Source organism: Aedes albopictus, chromosome 2 (genome assembly GCF_035046485.1).
Source record: "Aedes albopictus strain Foshan chromosome 2, AalbF5, whole genome shotgun sequence".
NCBI classification, from domain to species: domain Eukaryota; kingdom Metazoa; phylum Arthropoda; class Insecta; order Diptera; family Culicidae; genus Aedes; species Aedes albopictus.
In genome coordinates, this window is record NC_085137.1 from 371,586,186 (window position 1) to 371,598,977 (window position 12,792).

Consider the following 12,792-nt stretch of genomic DNA (forward strand, 5'->3'; position numbering starts at 1 on the left):
TACGGGCACGAGACATGGACCATGCTCGAGGAGGACCTGCAAGCACTCGGAGTTTTCGAGCGACGCGTGCTAAGGACGATCTTCGGCAGTGTGCAGGAGAACGGTGTGTGGCGGAGAAGAATGAACCACGAGCTCGCTGCACTTTACGGCGAACCCAGCATCCAGAAGGTGGCCAAAGCCGGAAGGATACGGTGGGCAGGGCATGTTGCAAGAATGCCGGACAACAACCCTGCAAAGCTGGTGTTTGCAACTGATCCGGTTGGCACAAGAAGGCGTGGAGCGCAGAGAGCACGATGGGCGGACCAGGTGGAGCGTAACTTGGCGAACATCGTGCGCGACCGAGGATGGAGAGCGGCAGCCACGAACCGTGTATTATGGAGAAATATTGTTGATTCAGTTTTATCTTGAATTTGATGTAATACTAAATAAATGAAATGAATAAAAGTCGGCTACCAATTCCTTAAGACATTGTCTATTTTTAGGCGTTCTTCGTGGTTTAGAGAATTTTAATCTTAAAATAACTTAAAAAGCACATAACTTGTAACAATTTGAACAACATATTCGAAATCAGCGACCGGTATTTTTAACACAAATGAACATTGATCACTGACATGATCAATGTTACCCCAAATCAACAAAATCAAAAACTAGGTTAAAAAACCTATTTAAACATGTTTTAAAGTTTTACAATACTTTTTCGAGTAGCTTAACAAATACTCAGAGGGTCAGTTCTTGTTTTGAAAATATAAAACATGTAACGTTTGCTTTAACAAGAAAATTATTCAAGGAAGATTGAAAATTCTGATCAATGTTACCCCGGATTACGGTACAGTCAGCAATAATTTCCTTTGGAATACTGTCGGTGCTGGCCAACTAAACTAAACTAAAATCATTCATCTCCAACGTTGTTCAGGTTTCAACTGATTCTAATCCCAGAAGTTTTTTTTAGGTTTTGTGCTAACAAAAACTCTTACAGAGGGATTGGTAATATGTTCAAACATGTGTGAAACTACCTACTTCAGATGTTTGTAAAACATTCTGATTTTTTTTCTGCGAAATCTCCTCAACCGTGACTCGTTTTCCAGAATCGGAAGAAGAGAAGCAACAAGTAGCGACTGGTCTCAAAGGAGTAACTCAACCAACATATGTACACTCACTTTACAAGCACCTTTACGACGAATTAATTTCAGCATGATGCTGAACAACATTTGGATAATTTCCATGCACAACTTTTGTCCGGGTTTTGTTCACACAAATTTGGAGAAACTATAAAGCATAGTATTGTGCACCAACTGAATTGTTTGTTGTTTAATCGTTCTACAACAATATAGTAAACTAGCTAACCCGACGTGGCTAGCCACGTTTTCACAATCCCGAGAATGATGACGATGGCTCAAAAATGTTAGTATGCATTTTTGCTTACCTACAACTATATTCAGAAACCATATTTATTCCTCTGAAGTGTTCTAGAATTTCATTCTTCTTAATCTCTTTGCAATGTAAGGCTCCGGAAACTTCTCCGAATTCTAAACAGAAAGTTTTTAAATATGCTATTATTAGTGAAAAATACTCGAACATGTATGTTATTGGTTTGATGCCTACGAAGAATGTTCGAGAATGTTCATGAATCTTCGATTTCATCTCCTCATTCTCATAGGAATGTTTCTATTTTTTTAGAATTAGAAACAGAAAGCTTCTAAAGAATCCATTATTTATCGAAAATTCACGAAAATTTTTAGTATTTCCTGCATCAGAGAATGTTCTTGAATATTCCAAAAACATGTGTATCTTTATCTTCTTCTCATTCCTCTTCTCCAACTTCTTCGCCCAGGAATGTTTCAGAAATTTCTTTTAATTCGAAACAAAAAGTTTACGAATATTTAATTTATTATGGAAAATTTTGAAATACGCCTGTCCTTCCTTCGGAATATGTCCTAGAATATATTCTTTTCCTTGTTTTAGTTCCGGAAAATTTCTTCCAATAATGAAAAAAAGCATATTGATTACTTCAAAGAATATTCTAGGATGTTCCAGAAACTTATTTTTCTTCTTGATAAAGTTTTCTTTTTTGTATTCCCAGCCGAGAATTTTCATTATGTTTGGAAAACTCTTTAACATTTGAATGAATAGTTTCCGGGTCATACTCAATGTTCTAGAATATTGTTCTTCTTTTCTGATTCTTCCTATTTGCCCAGGAAAGATAGAAAAATAACTTCATATTCGAAACAAAAACCTCTCGAATTACATTGACTTTCTGGTAGAAAAGGAGTTTCTTTGAATTAAATTCTTCGACTCCGATTCGACTTCAATCTCGAACACTCAGATCATGCTGGCCTGACCGCAATATACGTGAAATATTTCAGTCAAACTTTGCTAAGCGTGACGGGAGGATAGATAGACAATACCTGGATTCACATGCCGTTTTTGATCTCCTTAATTTAGATTTAGAAAATGTTCATCCCTCAAGGAGATTCTTGAGCATTCTGGAATAACAATTTTCAGAAGTTTCCTCAGAAACCATTGTAAATATGCGAAACGTTTCACTCAGCGATGGACTCATCAGAAGAGCGCCAAAAGGTATACTATCATGTATTAAGAAATGAAAAACGCCAGAAAGTATACTTCCAAGTACACACCTTTAACTGTTACAGGATTCTAATCCCTGAAATGGTAAGAAACTTCTAGAAGCTTCTCAGGAACTGCGATTTTTTTATTTGATTTCAGTCACCGTATGCGTTTGGAGCGCATACAGCCGAGCAGTAAACTCGCGGGTATTCAGCAAAATTATGCTAAGGGTAAGAGAACTTCCAGAGACTTCCGGAAAGTTCTCGAAAATTAAAGTAGTTTAATAATTCAGAACATCCCAAAACGTTCTTTTTTTCTGAAACTTTCCGCATTTTCCACAAAATTAAGCTGAGAAGCATGCTTTGTTCCAATTGGGATGTTATGCCCAGATGAAGAAGAAGATATTTCATAATATTCCATCTTCTTTCTGGAGCGCCCAGAAACTTCTAGATGTTCTCGAATATTTTAAGAAATTCAATACTCCGGAAAATTCCAGAACCTTCTTCTTTTCTTCTGGAGCTTTCAGTGACTTCCAGAAAGTTCTTGAAATTTTCAGAATATTGATGTTCTAGATCATTCCAAAAAGTTCTTCTTATTATATCTGAAATGATACAACTATGGTGAAACATTTCGATGAAACATTTCAAAGCGTGACGGAAGGACAGACAACTCTGGGCTTTTATATATATGATATGTTATTCAGCTGCAAAAATGAGTTAAAATAAATACAATGAAATTTTTTTCAATTTCCACAATAACAAGGCCCTATTAGTTGGAATTCAAATGACTTCATCTGAAAAGTGGTTAGTTCTATATGTTATTGTACATTACGTCAGTCCGGGGGTTAAGAAGTATACAAGTACCGTGATTTCGGGTGAAATTGATCGACGTGAGGGCCATTTTTATTTGTTAAAAATAACGCTTTAAACTTAAAACAATTTGTGGATAGGGGGATTAGGGGCATAATGGACACCCTAAGCAAATGAGTATGATAGGCCTGTATAACAGATTAAAACTTAACATATTATCAGTTGGCTTACAACTTTAACTTGTTTCCTACGTATTTCAATCATTTACAGCAGGTAGAATGTCATTATTGTGAAGAAATAATGAATTGTAAACCGTGTGTTTTTTGGGGCTGGCAGGAAAGGTACGGGGCGAAATGGACACCCATCGGGGCATAACGGACACCCCTGCATATTTTATGATGTATCTTTGATAATATCGACCAGTTAAGTAATTTGCCAACGGCGATCAATACCACAGATATAATACTCCATCTTAGACGAGTTTACATAACATCCAAGTTAATATAATAAGTTTTAGGCTAAAATAATCAGTTTGATTTTTTCCAAACTCTCTAAAACGCCTAACAGTATGCAACGCGCGTACATCCATTCATAATTGCCAGTGTTCATTTCGCCCCGAATTGACTACAACATTGAAATTGCTATTTTAAGTAAGTTCTGATCAAAAATATAATACTTCATCCATTGCTAAATCTGCGTATACATGTAGATAAGCTAACAATGCACTAGTTTTTATGGTGGACACAATCAAACACTCGTAATACCTTATTTGCTACTGCTTCAAAATTATAAGAAATCCACCTTATGAAAAACATACTTCAATTTCAATGATATTTTGGTTGTTTTGAAGAAATATAAATGGTACTTTTGAAAAATAAAACAATGACTTGTCCCTTTACACTTATGCATTAAAAGTTTTACATAAAAGTCAACGGTTTCGGCAAAAACAGGGGTGTCCATTTCGCCCCGGGTGTCCATTATGCCCCTAATCCCCCTAATGGTCATAATCTGGCGCTGTGAAATGCGCAAGCAACCGGGCACCGCAAGCAGTCATTTTTTCAGTGGCAATACAAGGAGGGGGGGGGGGGGGTATACTTGCACGCAAGTACGCAAGCAGTCGAATTTCACGCAAGTGACATTTCGATTGCTTGCGTACTTGCACGCAAGTGTTATTGCTGTAAACTTAAGCCGGAACAAATCTCATTTTCTTGTTTTGTCATTTTACCAAAACAATTAGGCAAAATCGTCAAACTAATTGGATTTGTTAAGAAATTTTTTCGACGACCCTAATTTCACTTAGGGTGAAATCAGAGTGAACTTTCAGCAGGAGGCGGTGCACTCGTCTATTTACATGATTAGGGTAATTCATGTATTTTGGACAGGCTGAGGACAACGTTGAAAAAATCGTCCACTAGCTTTCTTAGAAAGCAATTGATTATTTTGCAAAGTTACCAATACGCTTATAATATGATTGTGCTTTGCGTTCCTGGTGACAAAAACCTTAACGAAAGCATTTTAAGCTGAGAAAATCGCAATTTCCGATCGCCTGTAAGAATTGCATTTTGGACACCGAATATATGTTTTGGACACCCTCAGGTATATATAATTTGGACAGGGCAATTATCTCAATGTTTAGCCATGAATACTGCTTAATCATGAAAGTAGCATAAATTAACAAATATTTTCTTACAAATAATCAAATTTCTCCGCTTAACAGGCATCTATTTTGATAACTATTACACTTTTTGTTAAAATCGAGGAAATATCGCCAGACCCACAGAATACGCCTCCAAGTATGCAATCGCAGTGCATGCCCATGTAGTTCGTCAGATGACCAAAATATATTTCCAGTAGAAAGCTTGTAATGTATTTTGGACACCACCTATTTTAAGCGTTCTAGATGAATGTTAAGAGATTGGCTGCCTAATGCTTCTATATTGAACATGGTTCAATGCAATAAGGCTTTTAAATTTCTTACAATTGTTATTCCAACGATTTTGCGGTGAATATTGTATGTGACTGTGAAGTGTATGTCGTCTTGCATACCTGTGCATTTGAGGGGTTTTAGTAAAATAATTTACATTTTCGATAATTTTGAAGTATATTCTTAATTGTTAAGCGTATTTTCAACGTAAGTCATCAGAATAGGGTCTATTTGATCCAATAATCGATATTGAGAAGTATCTACTTTTATTAGCTCTCCGGAACAAGGCATACATCGCCGTGCATGTCCAAATTATATACATGTCCAAATTATATTTTTTACCCATTACCCAACCACAAACGCTTCAACCGGGGGAGCGTGCAGCCTGCCCAAAAAATACTCTATTTACACAGAATTTCTGTTGAATTTTATTTTTATTCCTAGAATCATGAAAGCGTGCATGCAAAAAAACATTCGCGATAAAACTTTTGGTAGTGTTTGCAGCTGGCAAAAATATCTATTGCAAATTTCTAAATTTGGAAGTTAGAAGTGTTTTTAGCTCCACATATTTTTGTGATTTGTTTGGTGATTATATCACACATGAAGTGTTTTAAGTGAAATCGGAAGCAGCTCTATTCAGGTTAGTAAATAGTTTCTATTTTCATGTACAGCTTTCGCTCGATAACTGGGCTCCGACGACAGTCCAGTTAGCGAGCTCTATTCGATAACTGGACTGAGCTTCCGGAGCCGGAGGCTATTGACCTCCTAAAGCATAGTTTCCCAAACTGTGGGTCGCGACCCCCCTTTATCCAGATGGTCGCGAGGGACAGTAGAAAATTTTACTGTAATAGATAGCAAATGAGGAAATTTCTATGGTCCTCCTCTCCTCTCCTCTTCTTGGCGTAACGTCCTCACTGGGACAAAGCCTGCTTCTCAGCTTAGTGTTCAATGAGCACTTCCACAGTTTTTAACTGAGAGCTTCCTCTGCCAATGACCATTTTGCATGTGTATATCGTGTGGCAGGCACGAAGATACTCTATGCCCAAGGAAGTCAAGGAAATTTCCTTTACGAAAAGATCCTGGACCGACCGGGAATCGAACCCGTCACCCTCAGCATGGTCATGCTGAATACCCGTGCGTTTACCGCCTCGGCTATATGGGCCCTTTCTATGGTGAGTCGCGAAAATTACGTCTGCTGGCAATAGGGGGTCGCGAACCCTGAAAGTTTGGGAACCTATGTCCTAAAGAGAGGTTAGGTTAGGTTAGGTGATCTGCTTGGAAATCGATTTGTGCTGCCGATGGGGATGGCCGCGAAATCGCATTGCTTGTTTGGGAGGCCCTCTCGATGTACGTTAGGGTGGGGTGAAGAAGTGTAACTGGAATTTTAAAAACAATCTTTTTCTGGCTAACGTGGCTAGCCACGTAGGGTCAGCTAGTAGTTTAATGGAAGAGAAACTAGTTACGACTACCAGTATCTAGACTGCCCATAAATGGTGAACCAAGAAAACCCAGTGCTGGGTTAGTACAGAGGTTTAAATAGTTCTGACGTTCGATTTAAATAGGTCGTATCTGTATATTTAGGAATCCCAGAAAATTCACGACCTATTCAAATTGAACGCCAGAGTTCATAAGGAATGAATCTGATCGAAAATAATGATAAATAATAAACTCCACTATCAATCGCCGTCTACAATCAAACTAAACCAAACCGAAATTTCGCATCACAGTCTTTATCAATGTTAATACAGCATTCAATAATCGAAACTGCATGAACGGACGTTATTCAACGTCAGACTTGCGGTCGTGTCTAGTATATAACCCCTCCAACTTTTTTAAATTTCCTAAAATTATTAATTCAACCATTTTGAGGTGAATATTGTTTGTGACTATGATGTGTTTGTTGTCTTGCATACCTGTGCAATTGAAGGGTTTTGGAGAAATAATTTACAATTTCGATAATTTTGAAGTAAATTCTTAATTGTTAAGCGTATTTTCAACGTTAATCATCAGAATAGGGTCTATTTGATCCAACCATCGATATTGAGAAGTAGGGTCTAGTACCATTTGAGCAGGTGTACCTATTTTGGGCACTTGCTGCTATAACGAAGTCAATTTCAAACCGATTGATTTATTTTTTGTATAGAGTTAGGCACGTACAGTATCTAACTCAGTACAAAAATTCAAATCAATCGGTTTGAAATTGACTTAGTTATTGCGACAAGTGCCCAAAATAAGTACACCTACCCAAATGATACAACACCCTATCTACTTTTATTAGCTCTCCGGAACAAGGCATACATCGCCGTGAATGTCCACAATTTTTACATGTCCAAATTATATTTTTTACCCTAGGTATTGATTAAAAAAATAAAATTTAAAAATAAAAACAAAAAACAGTTGAAAACATGTTTCAGCAGTTTTCGGAATTATGTTTCAGGAATAACGTTGAAAGAAACTTAAATTTTCTTCTACAGTTCCATCAATGTTGTTTAACTGGTCAAGCTTCTCCATTTTTTCTTTGTCTTTGCATTTTTAGCTTCTTCCTGTCAGCTTCCCGAGTTCTTCCCTGTACTCGGTAAGAAGTTGCGCATTCTGATCGTTACCTCCACCTCGTTTTGCGTATGAAGTTGATGGTGTTGGGTTTGCCGGATCTTCGTTTTCAGTTTGCGTGTCTGACGAACCTGATTCTGTTTTATGCTTCTTCGCTTCCGGAGAGACGTTAGAGCTAGATTTACGTCTCATAAAAGCTGGCGTCAAAATTATATCAGGCTCAATTGAGTCATCCAATGCTGTAATTTGAGACATCTTCTTGTCATATGGTGTTTGGACGATTGAACTTTTGCCTTCAGAATCAATGAAATTTCCCCGGGAACCCCGCAATCACACCTAGATCACCGAATTGCCCTCAAGAATCACCAAATTCCCAATGAAATCCCCCAATTCCTCTCAGAATCACCGAATTCCTCCTAGAATATCACTTGCTAAGTGTTACACTTACTTGGTGTTTTCTCAGCTCAGAAGCATGCTATCGAGAAACGATATGTATGGACGACTTTTGCCTTGTCATAGGGGTCACACACGCATACCAAAGTCGTGACAGAGCTGTGAAAGCAATTCACCACGAGGTGAGTGTTATTTACATTCACCTCGTGGAGAGTTGTACAAAATTGAAATATTTTCCAGAAACAGGTAGCCACATGTATTAAGGTGAATATATAACGAAGCCACACTAAGAATTTTCAAAAGCACAAATCTGAAGAACCGAGGGTTGGTTTGCGCTGAAAAGTTGATCGATTGGTCACCACCAGCGGGTTACCAATCGATCAACTTTTCAGCGCAATCCGTCTGTTGGTTCCTGAGATTTGTGCTCTTGAAAATTTGAGGTGTGGCTTCGTTATATATGCACCTTAAAAATATTTGTTTAGAATTATAGCATTGTAACTGATTTTATTGAAAAGAATAGAGGAAAAGTGATCAACTTCCTGATCACCGATCCTAAAACTTATATTGCGGAATCCGGCGAAGTAACTTACGAAACCAGCGCAGCTACAGGGAACTGCTAAGTTTTATGCTGAAATTTCATAGGAAGTATGTGAGTGAGTATCGTATATGATGTTTGGCCTATTTCAGGTTCTCTATTTCACAATCATTTCGACGGGCATTTCGACAAGATCCCCCTTATTGGAAATCAAGATTTTCGTTTCACTGTTAGACAAAAGTTTACAAAATTTGGTGTTATGGGATGAGAAAAAAATAACAGGGGTTTGGGACCCTAGAAGTGTCATAGTGAAAGATTTTTTGAAAAATATTGGGGTTGTTCAATTGATATGTGCATTACAACGTGCCGTGCATATTTTTAGGCGTTTTCGGTATTGGGCTAGTTTTGTTATTGTCTAACGCCTAAATATATGTACAGCGCGATCTAATGCACATATCAATTGAACACCCCAAGTTCTCCATATTACAAACTTCGATTTTTAACTGTGAATGCACGGTTCAATATTTTTCAAAAACTTCTTTTACTCTGACACTTCTAGGGTCCAACACCTCTATTCTTTTTTTTCTCATCCATAACAAAATTTGGTGTTGAACGGTTGTATTCTTCAAATGATTGTGAATTTCTAACGACGGACGTGGCATACGAATTCATCATTGTGGTGTAGTCAAACGAGTGGGATTAGTAGGATGCCACAGAAAGTGACATATTAAAATCTGCTAAAGGGGTATTTCTGGGAGAATTTTAAGTACTACGAGGCAAAGTAATCATCTGATAAACTAGAACCTCCCTCAATTGATGCTTAGCCGACCATCTTCAACACTGGACCCGGAATCGCCAGCTTTGGCTGTAACTGATGTAGAACAACGTTGGGATGAACCTAGAAAAGCAGTTCCTGGAATCCTGCGAATACACCTTGGAGATACTGACTTAGATTATAGCAGAGACTCTTCAGATGATGCGTGCGGAAATGTTCCAATGTTTTGGTTACATGATTTCCTCGGAACCAAATTAAATGAACTGCAAAGCGACGGTGTTGGGTGCAGTGCATTCTGTAACGAATGAATGCTTTAAATGTAAAGACAGCAAGTTTGAATCGTTTTATGAAAGTCTTGATGTGCTTTTGAATGCGTTGTACAAAGAGAGTCTTAGAGATGTTCCACTTTTTAACTCTTGAATTTAAGATTAAATAGAACGTAAATGGGGAAGCGAATTGAGTTGTTTCCAAAAAATTATGCCAAACGCTGTTTGTATCAAGATGTTGGATAAGTGGCAGTTATTTGTGACAAGAACATGGAAAAAATGTAGAATCAATCAAATCTGAGAAAGTTATTGCACAAAACCCTTTTCAAGGGGCTGATGATAAAAAAACGTAACGTAGGTATCTTGAAAAAATAACAGAGTTACAGACTTGGCGACTTCAGACTAAGTTGCTCCAAACAACATTTCCTACAACTCTTGTGAAGACACCAACCTTGTATCATGAAAAATATTATTTTACAGTTCCAAAGAAATTTCTTATCGCAGTGAAAAACTTTGTCAAAAAACGATAACGTAGGGGGATTAGGGGCATAATGGACACCCTAAGCAAATGAGCTCGTTAGGCCTGTATAACAGAGAAAAACATAACATATTATCAGAGTTGGCTTACAACTTTAACTTGTTTCCTACGTATTTCAATAATTTACAGCAGATAGAATGTCTTTATTGTGAGAAATAATGAATTGTAAACCGTGTGTTTTTTAGGGCTGACAGGAAAGGTACGGGGCGAATTGGACACCCATCGGGGCATAATGGACACCCCTGCATTTTTTATACTAATTCATTGATTACATCGACCAGTTAAGTAATTTGCCTGCGTAGATCAATACCACAGATATAATACTCCATCTTAGTGGAGTTTACATAGCTTCAAAGCTAATTAAATAAACTTTAGGCTAAAATAATTGAATTGATTTTATCCAAATTTTCTGAAACGCCTAACAATATGCAATGCACATACATTGCCAGTAATTACCAGTGTTCATTTCGCCCCGAATCGACTACAACACTAAAAATGCTATCATATATATAAAAGCCCAGAGTTGTCTGTCCTTCCGTCACGCTTTGAAATGTTTCATTGAAATGTTTCACCATAGTTGTATCAGTTCAGAAATAATAAGAAGAACTTTTTGGAATGATCTGGAACATCAATATTCTGAAAATTCCAAGAACTTCCTGGAAGTTACTGAGAGCTCCAGAAGAACAGAAGAAGAAGGTTCTGGAATTTTCCGGAGAATTGAATTTCTTAAATATTCGAGACCTTTCAGAAGTTCCTGGACGCTCCAGAAAGAAGATGCAATATTATGAAACATCTTCTTCTTCTTGGCATAATGTCCCAATTGGAACAAAGCATGCTTCTTAGCGCTAATTTTGTGGAAATTACTGAAAGTTTCAGAATAGAAAGAACGTTCTGGAATGTTCTGAATTATTAAACTAACTTAATTTTCGAAAACTTAGCATAATTTTGCTAAATACCCGCGAGTTTACTGCTCGGCTGTATGCACTCCGAACATTCATTCACGGTGACTGAAATGAAATGAAAAATTCGCAGTTCCTGAGAAGCTTCTAGAAGTTTCTTACCATTTCAAAGATCAGAACCCTGTAACAGTTAAAGGTGTGTACTTAGAAGTATACTTTCTGGCGTTTTTCATTTCTGAATACATGAAAGTATACCTTCTGGCGCTTCTGATGAATCCATTGCTGAGTGAAATGTTTCGCATATCAACAATGGCTTCTGAAGAAACTTCTGGAAATTGTTATTCAAGAATGCTCAAGAATCTCCTTGAGGGATGAACATTTCCTAAATTTAAAATAAGGTGATCAAAAACGGCATATGAATCCAGGTGTTGTCTATCTGTCCTCCCGACACGCTTAGCAAAGTTTGACTGAAATATTTCACGTATATTTTGGTGAGGCCTGCATGATATGATCTGAATATTCGAGATCGAGATTGGAGTCGAATCGAAGTCGAAGAATTGAATTCGAAGAAACTCCTTTTCTACCAGAACGTCAATGTAATTCGAGAGTTTTCAGTTTCAAATATGAAGACATTGTTCTAACTTTCCTGGGCAAAGAGGAAGAAGCAGAAGAGAAGAACAATATTCTAGACTAGAACATTGCGTAATGCGTATGACCCGGAGGGATGAAAATACTATTTATACAAATGTTCAAGAGTTTTCCAAACATAATGAAAATTCTCGGCTTGGAATACAAAAAAAAACTTCACGAAGAAGAAAAATAAGCTTCTGGAATATCCTAGAATATTCTTTAAAGGAATCAATATGCTTTTTTCATTATTGTAAGAAATTTTCCGGAACTAAAACAAGGAAAATAATATATTCTAGGACATATTTCGAAGGAAGGACAGGCGTATTTCAAAACTTTCCATAATAAATTAAATATTCGTTAACATTTTGTTTCGAATTAAAGGAACTTTCTGAAACTTTCGTGGGCGAAGAAGTTGGAGAAGAGGAACGAGAAGAAGATAAAGATACGCATGCTTTCGGAATATTCTAGAACATTCTTTGATGCAGGAAATACTACAAATGTTCGTGAATTTTCGATAAATAATGGAATATTTAGAAGCTTTCTGTTTCTAATTTAAAAATAGGAGCATTTCTGTGAGAATCAGGAGATGAAATTGAAGATTTATGAACATTCTCGAACATTCTTCGTTGGAATCAAACCAATAACATACAAGTTCGAGTATTTTTCACAAATAATAGCATATTTAAAAACTTTCTGCTTAGAATTCGGAGAAGTTTTCGAAGCCTTTCATTGAAAAGAGAACACTTCAGAGGAATAAATATGGTTTCTGAATAAAGTTGTAGATAAGCAAAAAATGCATACCAACATTTTTAAGCCGTCGTCATAATTCTCGGGATTGTGAAAACGTGGCTAGCCACGTCGGGTCAGCTAGTTTTTAGTTAATTTTGATCAAAAATAAAATACTTCAT